This window comes from Oncorhynchus keta, unplaced genomic scaffold (genome assembly GCF_023373465.1).
Source record: "Oncorhynchus keta strain PuntledgeMale-10-30-2019 unplaced genomic scaffold, Oket_V2 Un_scaffold_2179_pilon_pilon, whole genome shotgun sequence".
Taxonomy (NCBI): domain Eukaryota; kingdom Metazoa; phylum Chordata; class Actinopteri; order Salmoniformes; family Salmonidae; genus Oncorhynchus; species Oncorhynchus keta.
Genome location: NW_026290865.1, coordinates 203,505 through 216,223, shown reverse-complemented (window position 1 = coordinate 216,223; position 12,719 = coordinate 203,505).

The following is a 12,719-nucleotide window of genomic DNA, read 5'->3' as shown; positions in this document are numbered from 1 at the left end:
TGGAACACACCTTGGGGAATACGAAGAAACAGTAATCTGGCCCATTCACTGCTCAATAGGGACGCATTGGAACACACCTTGGGGAATACGAAGAAACAGTAATCTGGCCCATTCACTGCTCAATAGGGACGCATTGGAACACACCTTGGGGAATACGAAGAAACAGTAATCTGGCCATTCACTGCTCAATAGGGACGCATTGGAACACACCTTGGGGAATACGAAGAAACAGTAAACTGGCCCATTCACTGCTCAATAGGGACGCATTGGAACACACCTTGGGGAATACGAAGAAACAGTAATCTGGCCCATTCACTGCTCAATAGGGTTAGGGTTAGAACGCATTGGAACACACCTTGGGGAATACGAAGAAACAGTAATCTGGCCCATTCACTGCTCAATAGGGACGCATTGGAACACACCTTGGGGAATACGAAGAAACAGTAATCTGGCCATTCACTGCTCAATAGGGACGCATTGGAACACACCTTGGGGGTAATACGAAGAAACAGTAATCTGGGACCCATTCACTGACTCAATAATAGGGCACACCTAAATGAAGCATATGGAACACACCTTGGGGAATACGAAGAAACAGTAATCTGGCCCATTCACTGCTCAATAGGGACGCATTGGAACACACCTTGGGGAATACGAAGAAACAGTAATCTGGCCATTCACTGCTCAATAGGGACGCATTGGAACACACCTTGGGAATACGAAGAAACAGTAATCTGGCCCATTCACTGCTCAATAGGGACGCATTGGAACACACCTTGGGGAATACGAAGAAACAGTAATCTGGCCCATTCACTGCTCAATAGGGACGCATTGGAACACACCTTGGGGAATACGAAGAAACAGTAATCTGGCCATTCACTGCTCAATAGGGACGCATTGGAACACACCTTGGGGAATACGAAGAAACAGTAATCTGGCCATTCACTGCTCAATAGGGACGCATTGGAACACACCTTGGGGAATACGAAGAAACAGTAATCTGGCCATTCACTGCTCAATAGGGACGCATTGGAACACACCTTGGGGAATACGAAGAAACAGTAATCTGGCCCATTCACTGCTCAATAGGGAGGGTTAGAAACGCATTGGAACACACCTTGGGGAATACGAAGAAACAGTAATCTGGCCCATTCACTGCTCAATAGGGACGCATTGGAACACACCTTGGGAATACGAAGAAACAGTAATCTGGCCATTCACTGCTCAATAGGGACGCATTGGAACACACCTTGGGGAATACGAAGAAACAGTAATCTGGCCCATTCACTGCTCAATAGGGACGCATTGGAACACACCTTGGGGAATACGAAGAAACAGTAATCTGGCCATTCACTGCTCAATAGGGACGCATTGGAACACACCTTGGGGAATACGAAGAAACAGTAATCTGGCCCATTCACTGCTCAATAGGGACGCATTGGAACACACCTTGGGGAATACGAAGAAACAGTAATCTGGCCCATTCACTGCTCAATAGGGACGCATTGGAACACACCTTGGGGAATACGAAGAAACAGTAATCTGGCCCATTCACTGCTCAATAGGGACGCATTGGAACACACCTTGGGGAATACGAAGAAACAGTAATCTGGCCCATTCACTGCTCAATAGGGACGCATTGGAACACACCTTGGGGAATACGAAGAAACAGTAATCTGGCCCATTCACTGCTCAATAGGGACGCATTGGAACACACCTTGGGGAATACGAAGAAACAGTAATCTGGCCCATTCACTGCTCAATAGGGACGCATTGGAACACACCTTGGGGAATACGAAGAAACAGTAATCTGGCCCATTCACTGCTCAATAGGGACGCATTGGAACACACCTTGGGGAATACGAAGAAACAGTAATCTGGCCATTCACTGCTCAATAGGGACGCATTGGAACACACCTTGGGGAATACGAAGAAACAGTAATCTGGCCATTCACTGCTCAATAGGGACGCATTGGAACACACCTTGGGGAATACGAAGAAACAGTAATCTGGCCATTCACTGCTCAATAGGGACGCATTGGAACACACCTTGGGGAATACGAAGAAACAGTAATCTGGCCCATTCACTGCTCAATAGGGACGCATTGGAACACACCTTGGGGAATACGAAGAAACAGTAATCTGGCCCATTCACTGCTCAATAGGGACGCATTGGAACACACCTTGGGGAATACGAAGAAACAGTAATCTGGCCCATTCACTGCTCAATAGGGACGCATTGGAACACACCTTGGGGAATACGAAGAAACAGTAATCTGGCCATTCACTGCTCAATAGGGACGCATTGGAACACACCTTGGGGAATACGAAGAAACAGTAATCTGGCCCATTCACTGCTCAATAGGGACGCATTGGAACACACCTTGGGAATACGAAGAAACAGTAATCTGGCCCATTCACTGCTCAATAGGGTTACGCATTGGAACACACCTTGGGAATACGAAGAAACAGTAATCTGGCCCATTCACTGCTCAATAGGGACGCATTGGAACACACCTTGGGGAATACGAAGAAACAGTAATCTGGCCATTCACTGCTCAATAGGGACGCATTGGAACACACCTTGGGGAATACGAAGAAACAGTAATCTGGCCCATTCACTGCTCAATAGGGACGCATTGGAACACACCTTGGGGAATACGAAGAAACAGTAATCTGGCCCATTCACTGCTCAATAGGGACGCATTGGAACACACCTTGGGGAATACGAAGAAACAGTAATCTGGCCCATTCACTGCTCAATAGGGACGCATTGGAACACACCTTGGGGAATACGAAGAAACAGTAATCTGGCCCATTCACTGCTCAATAGGGACGCATTGGAACACACCTTGGGGAATACGAAGAAACAGTAATCTGGCCCATTCACTGCTCAATAGGGACGCATTGGAACACACCTTGGGGAATACGAAGAAACAGTAATCTGGCCCATTCACTGCTCAATAGGGACGCATTGGAACACACCTTGGGGAATACGAAGAAACAGTAATCTGGCCCATTCACTGCTCAATAGGGACGCATTGGAACACACCTTGGGGAATACGAAGAAACAGTAATCTGGCCCATTCACTGCTCAATAGGGACGCATTGGAACACACCTTGGGGAATACGAAGAAACAGTAATCTGGCCCATTCACTGCTCAATAGGGACGCATTGGAACACACCTTGGGAATACGAAGAAACAGTAATCTGGCCCATTCACTGCTCAATAGGGACGCATTGGAACACACCTTGGGGAATACGAAGAAACAGTAATCTGGCCATTCACTGCTCAATAGGGACGCATTGGAACACACCTTGGGGAATACGAAGAAACAGTAATCTGGCCCATTCACTGCTCAATAGGGACGCATTGGAACACACCTTGGGGAATACGAAGAAACAGTAATCTGGCCATTCACTGCTCAATAGGGACGCATTGGAACACACCTTGGGGAATACGAAGAAACAGTAATCTGGCCCATTCACTGCTCAATAGGGACGCATTGGAACACACCTTGGGGAATACGAAGAAACAGTAATCTGGCCCATTCACTGCTCAATAGGGACGCATTGGAACACACCTTGGGGAATACGAAGAAACAGTAATCTGGCCCATTCACTGCTCAATAGGGACGCATTGGAACACACCTTGGGGAATACGAAGAAACAGTAATCTGGCCCATTCACTGCTCAATAGGGACGCATTGGAACACACCTTGGGGAATACGAAGAAACAGTAATCTGGCCCATTCACTGCTCAATAGGGACGCATTGGAACACACCTTGGGGAATACGAAGAAACAGTAATCTGGCCCATTCACTGCTCAATAGGGACGCATTGGAACACACCTTGGGGAATACGAAGAAACAGTAATCTGGCCCATTCACTGCTCAATAGGGACGCATTGGAACACACCTTGGGGAATACGAAGAAACAGTAATCTGGCCCATTCACTGCTCAATAGGGACGCATTGGAACACACCTTGGGGAATACGAAGAAACAGTAATCTGGCCCATTCACTGCTCAATAGGGACGCATTGGAACACACCTTGGGGAATACGAAGAAACAGTAATCTGGCCATTCACTGCTCAATAGGGACGCATTGGAACACACCTTGGGGAATACGAAGAAACAGTAATCTGGCCCATTCACTGCTCAATAGGGACGCATTGGAACACACCTTGGGGAATACGAAGAAACAGTAATCTGGCCATTCACTGCTCAATAGGGACGCATTGGAACACACCTTGGGAATACGAAGAAACAGTAATCTGGCCCATTCACTGCTCAATAGGGACGCATTGGAACACACCTTGGGGAATACGAAGAAACAGTAATCTGGCCATTCACTGCTCAATAGGGACGCATTGGAACACACCTTGGGGAATACGAAGAAACAGTAATCTGGCCCATTCACTGCTCAATAGGGACGCATTGGAACACACCTTGGGGAATACGAAGAAACAGTAATCTGGCCCATTCACTGCTCAATAGGGACGCATTGGAACACACCTTGGGGAATACGAAGAAACAGTAATCTGGCCCATTCACTGCTCAATAGGGACGCATTGGAACACACCTTGGGGAATACGAAGAAACAGTAATCTGGCCCATTCACTGCTCAATAGGGACGCATTGGAACACACCTTGGGGAATACGAAGAAACAGTAATCTGGCCCATTCACTGCTCAATAGGGACGCATTGGAACACACCTTGGGGAATACGAAGAAACAGTAATCTGGCCCATTCACTGCTCAATAGGGACGCATTGGAACACACCTTGGGGAATACGAAGAAACAGTAATCTGGCCCATTCACTGCTCAATAGGGACGCATTGGAACACACCTTGGGGAATACGAAGAAACAGTAATCTGGCCCATTCACTGCTCAATAGGGACGCATTGGAACACACCTTGGGGAATACGAAGAAACAGTAATCTGGCCCATTCACTGCTCAATAGGGACGCATTGGAACACACCTTGGGGAATACGAAGAAACAGTAATCTGGCCCATTCACTGCTCAATAGGGACGCATTGGAACACACCTTGGGGAATACGAAGAAACAGTAATCTGGCCCATTCACTGCTCAATAGGGACGCATTGGAACACACCTTGGGGAATACGAAGAAACAGTAATCTGGCCCATTCACTGCTCAATAGGGACGCATTGGAACACACCTTGGGGAATACGAAGAAACAGTAATCTGGCCATTCACTGCTCAATAGGGACGCATTGGAACACACCTTGGGGAATACGAAGAAACAGTAATCTGGCCCATTCACTGCTCAATAGGGACGCATTGGAACACACCTTGGGGAATACGAAGAAACAGTAATCTGGCCATTCACTGCTCAATAGGGACGCATTGGAACACACCTTGGGGAATACGAAGAAACAGTAATCTGGCCCATTCACTGCTCAATAGGGACGCATTGGAACACACCTTGGGGAATACGAAGAAACAGTAATCTGGCCATTCACTGCTCAATAGGGACGCATTGGAACACACCTTGGGGAATACGAAGAAACAGTAATCTGGCCCATTCACTGCTCAATAGGGACGCATTGGAACACACCTTGGGGAATACGAAGAAACAGTAATCTGGCCCATTCACTGCTCAATAGGGAACACACCTTGGGGAATACGAAGAAACAGTAATCTGGCCCATTCACTGCTCATTGGAACACACCTTGGGGAATACGAAGAAACAGTAATCTGGCCCATTCACTGCTCAATAGGGACGCATTGGAACACACCTTGGGGAATACGAAGAAACAGTAATCTGGCCATTCACTGCTCAATAGGGACGCATTGGAACACACCTTGGGGAATACGAAGAAACAGTAATCTGGCCCATTCACTGCTCAATAGGGACGCATTGGAACACACCTTGGGGAATACGAAGAAACAGTAATCTGGCCATTCACTGCTCAATAGGGACGCATTGGAACACACCTTGGGGAATACGAAGAAACAGTAATCTGGCCCATTCACTGCTCAATAGGGACGCATTGGAACACACCTTGGGGAATACGAAGAAACAGTAATCTGGCCCATTCACTGCTCAATAGGGACGCATTGGAACACACCTTGGGGAATACGAAGAAACAGTAATCTGGCCATTCACTGCTCAATAGGGACGCATTGGAACACACCTTGGGGAATACGAAGAAACAGTAATCTGGCCATTCACTGCTCAATAGGGACGCATTGGAACACACCTTGGGGAATACGAAGAAACAGTAATCTGGCCATTCACTGCTCAATAGGGACGCATTGGAACACACCTTGGGGAATACGAAGAAACCCATTCACTAATCTGGCCCATTCACTGCTGCTGCAATAGGAACACACCTTGTTAGGGTTAGAACGCATTGGAACACACCTTGGGGAATACGAAGAAACAGTAATCTGGCCCATTCACTGCTCAATAGGGACGCATTGGAACACACCTTGGGGAATACGAAGAAACAGTAATCTGGCCATTCACTGCTCAATAGGGACGCATTGGAACACACCTTGGGGAATACGAAGAAACAGTAATCTGGCCCATTCACTGCTCAATAGGGACGCATTGGAACACACCTTGGGGAATACGAAGAAACAGTAATCTGGCCATTCACTGCTCAATAGGGACGCATTGGAACACACCTTGGGGAATACGAAGAAACAGTAATCTGGCCCATTCACTGCTCAATAGGGACGCATTGGAACACACCTTGGGGAATACGAAGAAACAGTAATCTGGCCATTCACTGCTCAATAGGGACGCATTGGAACACACCTTGGGGAATACGAAGAAACAGTAATCTGGCCCATTCACTGCTCAATAGGGACGCATTGGAACACACCTTGGGGAATACGAAGAAACAGTAATCTGGCCCATTCACTGCTCAATAGGGACGCATTGGAACACACCTTGGGGAATACGAAGAAACAGTAATCTGGCCCATTCACTGCTCAATAGGGACGCATTGGAACACACCTTGGGGAATACGAAGAAACAGTAATCTGGCCCATTCACTGCTCAATAGGGACGCATTGGAACACACCTTGGGGAATACGAAGAAACAGTAATCTGGCCCATTCACTGCTCAATAGGGACGCATTGGAACACACCTTGGGGAATACGAAGAAACAGTAATCTGGCCATTCACTGCTCAATAGGGACGCATTGGAACACACCTTGGGGAATACGAAGAAACAGTAATCTGGCCATTCACTGCTCAATAGGGACGCATTGGAACACACCTTGGGGAATACGAAGAAACAGTAATCTGGCCATTCACTGCTCAATAGGGACGCATTGGAACACACCTTGGGAATACGAAGAAACAGTAATCTGGCCCATTCACTGCTCAATAGGGACGCATTGGAACACACCTTGGGTAATACGAAGAAACAGTAATCTGGCCCATTCACTGCTCAATAGGGACGCATTGGAACACACCTTGGGGAATACGAAGAAACAGTAATCTGGCCATTCACTGCTCAATAGGGACGCATTGGAACACACCTTGGGGAATACGAAGAAACAGTAATCTGGCCATTCACTGCTCAATAGGGACGCATTGGAACACACCTTGGGGAATACGAAGAAACAGTAATCTGGCCCATTCACTGCTCAATAGGGACGCATTGGAACACACCTTGGGGAATACGAAGAAACAGTAATCTGGCCCATTCACTGCTCAATAGGGTTAGGGTTAGAACGCATTGGAACACACCTTGGGGAATACGAAGAAACAGTAATCTGGCCCATTCACTGCTCAATAGGGACGCATTGGAACACACCTTGGGGAATACGAAGAAACAGTAATCTGGCCATTCACTGCTCAATAGGGACGCATTGGAACACACCTTGGGGAATACGAAGAAACAGTAATCTGGCCCATTCACTGCTCAATAGGGACGCATTGGAACACACCTTGGGGAATACGAAGAAACAGTAATCTGGCCATTCACTGCTCAATAGGGACGCATTGGAACACACCTTGGGGAATACGAAGAAACAGTAATCTGGCCCATTCACTGCTCAATAGGGACGCATTGGAACACACCTTGGGGAATACGAAGAAACAGTAATCTGGCCCATTCACTGCTCAATAGGGACGCATTGGAACACACCTTGGGGAATACGAAGAAACAGTAATCTGGCCCATTCACTGCTCAATAGGGACGCATTGGAACACACCTTGGGGAATACGAAGAAACAGTAATCTGGCCCATTCACTGCTCAATAGGGACGCATTGGAACACACCTTGGGGAATACGAAGAAACAGTAATCTGGCCCATTCACTGCTCAATAGGGACGCATTGGAACACACCTTGGGGAATACGAAGAAACAGTAATCTGGCCCATTCACTGCTCAATAGGGACGCATTGGAACACACCTTGGGGAATACGAAGAAACAGTAATCTGGCCCATTCACTGCTCAATAGGGACGCATTGGAACACACCTTGGGGAATACGAAGAAACAGTAATCTGGCCCATTCACTGCTCAATAGGGACGCATTGGAACACACCTTGGGGAATACGAAGAAACAGTAATCTGGCCATTCACTGCTCAATAGGGACGCATTGGAACACACCTTGGGGAATACGAAGAAACAGTAATCTGGCCCATTCACTGCTCAATAGGGACGCATTGGAACACACCTTGGGGAATACGAAGAAACAGTAATCTGGCCATTCACTGCTCAATAGGGACGCATTGGAACACACCTTGGGGAATACGAAGAAACAGTAATCTGGCCCATTCACTGCTCAATAGGGACGCATTGGAACACACCTTGGGGAATACGAAGAAACAGTAATCTGGCCCATTCACTGCTCAATAGGGTTAGGGTTAGACGCATTGGAACACACCTTGGGGAATACGAAGAAACAGTAATCTGGCCCATTCACTGCTCAATAGGGACGCATTGGAACACACCTTGGGGAATACGAAGAAACAGTAATCTGGCCATTCACTGCTCAATAGGGACGCATTGGAACACACCTTGGGGAATACGAAGAAACAGTAATCTGGCCCATTCACTGCTCAATAGGGACGCATTGGAACACACCTTGGGGAATACGAAGAAACAGTAATCTGGCCATTCACTGCTCAATAGGGACGCATTGGAACACACCTTGGGGAATACGAAGAAACAGTAATCTGGCCCATTCACTGCTCAATAGGGACGCATTGGAACACACCTTGGGGAATACGAAGAAACAGTAATCTGGCCCATTCACTGCTCAATAGGGACGCATTGGAACACACCTTGGGGAATACGAAGAAACAGTAATCTGGCCCATTCACTGCTCAATAGGGACGCATTGGAACACACCTTGGGGAATACGAAGAAACAGTAATCTGGCCCATTCACTGCTCAATAGGGACGCATTGGAACACACCTTGGGAATACGAAGAAACAGTAATCTGGCCATTCACTGCTCAATAGGGACGCATTGGAACACACCTTGGGGAATACGAAGAAACAGTAATCTGGCCCATTCACTGCTCAATAGGGACGCATTGGAACACACCTTGGGGAATACGAAGAAACAGTAATCTGGCCCATTCACTGCTCAATAGGGACGCATTGGAACACACCTTGGGGAATACGAAGAAACAGTAATCTGGCCATTCACTGCTCAATAGGGACGCATTGGAACACACCTTGGGGAATACGAAGAAACAGTAATCTGGCCCATTCACTGCTCAATAGGGACGCATTGGAACACACCTTGGGGAATACGAAGAAACAGTAATCTGGCCCATTCACTGCTCAATAGGGACGCATTGGAACACACCTTGGGAATACGAAGAAACAGTAATCTGGCCCATTCACTGCTCAATAGGGACGCATTGGAACACACCTTGGGAATACGAAGAAACAGTAATCTGGCCCATTCACTGCTCAATAGGGACGCATTGGAACACACCTTGGGGAATACGAAGAAACAGTAATCTGGCCATTCACTGCTCAATAGGGACGCATTGGAACACACCTTGGGGAATACGAAGAAACAGTAATCTGGCCATTCACTGCTCAATAGGGACGCATTGGAACACACCTTGGGGAATACGAAGAAACAGTAATCTGGCCCATTCACTGCTCAATAGGGACGCATTGGAACACACCTTGGGGAATACGAAGAAACAGTAATCTGGCCCATTCACTGCTCAATAGGGACGCATTGGAACACACCTTGGGGAATACGAAGAAACAGTAATCTGGCCCATTCACTGCTCAATAGGGACGCATTGGAACACACCTTGGGGAATACGAAGAAACAGTAATCTGGCCATTCACTGCTCAATAGGGACGCATTGGAACACACCTTGGGGAATACGAAGAAACAGTAAACTGGCCCATTCACTGCTCAATAGGGACGCATTGGAACACACCTTGGGGAATACGAAGAAACAGTAATCTGGCCCATTCACTGCTCAATAGGGTTAGGGTTAGAACGCATTGGAACACACCTTGGGGAATACGAAGAAACAGTAATCTGGCCCATTCACTGCTCAATAGGGACGCATTGGAACACACCTTGGGGAATACGAAGAAACAGTAATCTGGCCATTCACTGCTCAATAGGGACGCATTGGAACACACCTTGGGGAATACGAAGAAACAGTAATCTGGCCCATTCACTGCTCAATAGGGACGCATTGGAACACACCTTGGGGAATACGAAGAAACAGTAATCTGGCCCATTCACTGCTCAATAGGGACGCATTGGAACACACCTTGGGGAATACGAAGAAACAGTAATCTGGCCCATTCACTGCTCAATAGGGACGCATTGGAACACACCTTGGGGAATACGAAGAAACAGTAATCTGGCCCATTCACTGCTCAATAGGGACGCATTGGAACACACCTTGGGGAATACGAAGAAACAGTAATCTGGCCATTCACTGCTCAATAGGGACGCATTGGAACACACCTTGGGGAATACGAAGAAACAGTAATCTGGCCCATTCACTGCTCAATAGGGACGCATTGGAACACACCTTGGGGAATACGAAGAAACAGTAATCTGGCCCATTCACTGCTCAATAGGGACGCATTGGAACACACCTTGGGAATACGAAGAAACAGTAATCTGGCCCATTCACTGCTCAATAGGGTTGGACGCATTGGAACACACCTTGGGGAATACGAAGAAACAGTAATCTGGCCCATTCACTGCTCAATAGGGACGCATTGGAACACACCTTGGGGAATACGAAGAAACAGTAATCTGGCCCATTCACTGCTCAATAGGGACGCATTGGAACACACCTTGGGGAATACGAAGAAACAGTAATCTGGCCCATTCACTGCTCAATAGGGACGCATTGGAACACACCTGGGGGAATACGAAGAAACAGTAATCTGGCCATTCACTGCTCAATAGGGACGCATTGGAACACACCTTGGGGAATACGAAGAAACCGTAATCTGGCCCATTCACTGCTCAATAGGGACGCATTGGAACACACCTTGGGGAATACGAAGAAACCGTAATCTGGCCCATTCACTGCTCAATAGGGACGCATTGGAACACACCTTGGGGAATACGAAGAAACAGTAATCTGGCCATTCACTGCTCAATAGGGAAACAGTAATCTGCATTGGAAACACACCTTGGGGAATACGAAGAAACAGTAATCTGGCCATTCACTGCTCAATAGGGACGCATTGGAACACACCTTGGGGAATACGAAGAAACAGTAATCTGGCCCATTCACTGCTCAATAGGGTTAGGGTTATTGGAACACACCTTGGGGAATACGAAGAAACAGTAATCTGGCCCATTCACTGCTCAATAGGGACGCATTGGAACACACCTTGGGGAATACGAAGAAACAGTAATCTGGCCATTCACTGCTCAATAGGGACGCATTGGAACACACCTTGGGGAATACGAAGAAACAGTAATCTGGCCCATTCACTGCTCAATAGGGACGCATTGGAACACACCTTGGGAATACGAAGAAACAGTAATCTGGCCCATTCACTGCTCAATAGGGACGCATTGGAACACACCTTGGGAATACGAAGAAACAGTAATCTGGCCATTCACTGCTCAATAGGGACGCATTGGAACACACCTTGGGGAATACGAAGAAACAGTAATCTGGCCCATTCACTGCTCAATAGGGACGCATTGGAACACACCTTGGGGAATACGAAGAAACAGTAATCTGGCCATTCACTGCTCAATAGGGACGCATTGGAACACACCTTGGGAATACGAAGAAACAGTAATCTGGCCCATTCACTGCTCAATAGGGACGCATTGGAACACACCTTGGGAATACGAAGAAACAGTAATCTGGCCCATTCACTGCTCAATAGGGACGCATTGGAACACACCTTGGGGAATATGAAGAAACAGTAATCTGGCCATTCACTGCTCAATAGGGACGCATTGGAACACACCTTGGGGAATACGAAGAAACAGTAATCTGGCCATTCACTGCTCAATAGGGACGCATTGGAACACACCTTGGGGAATACGAAGAAACAGTAATCTGGCCCATTCACTGCTCAATAGGGACGCATTGGAACACACCTTGGGGAATACGAAGAAACAGTAATCTGGCCATTCACTGCTCAATAGGGACGCATTGGAACACACCTTGGGGAATACGAAGAAACAGTAATCTGGCCCATTCACTGCTCAATAGGGACGCATTGGAACACACCTTGGGGAATA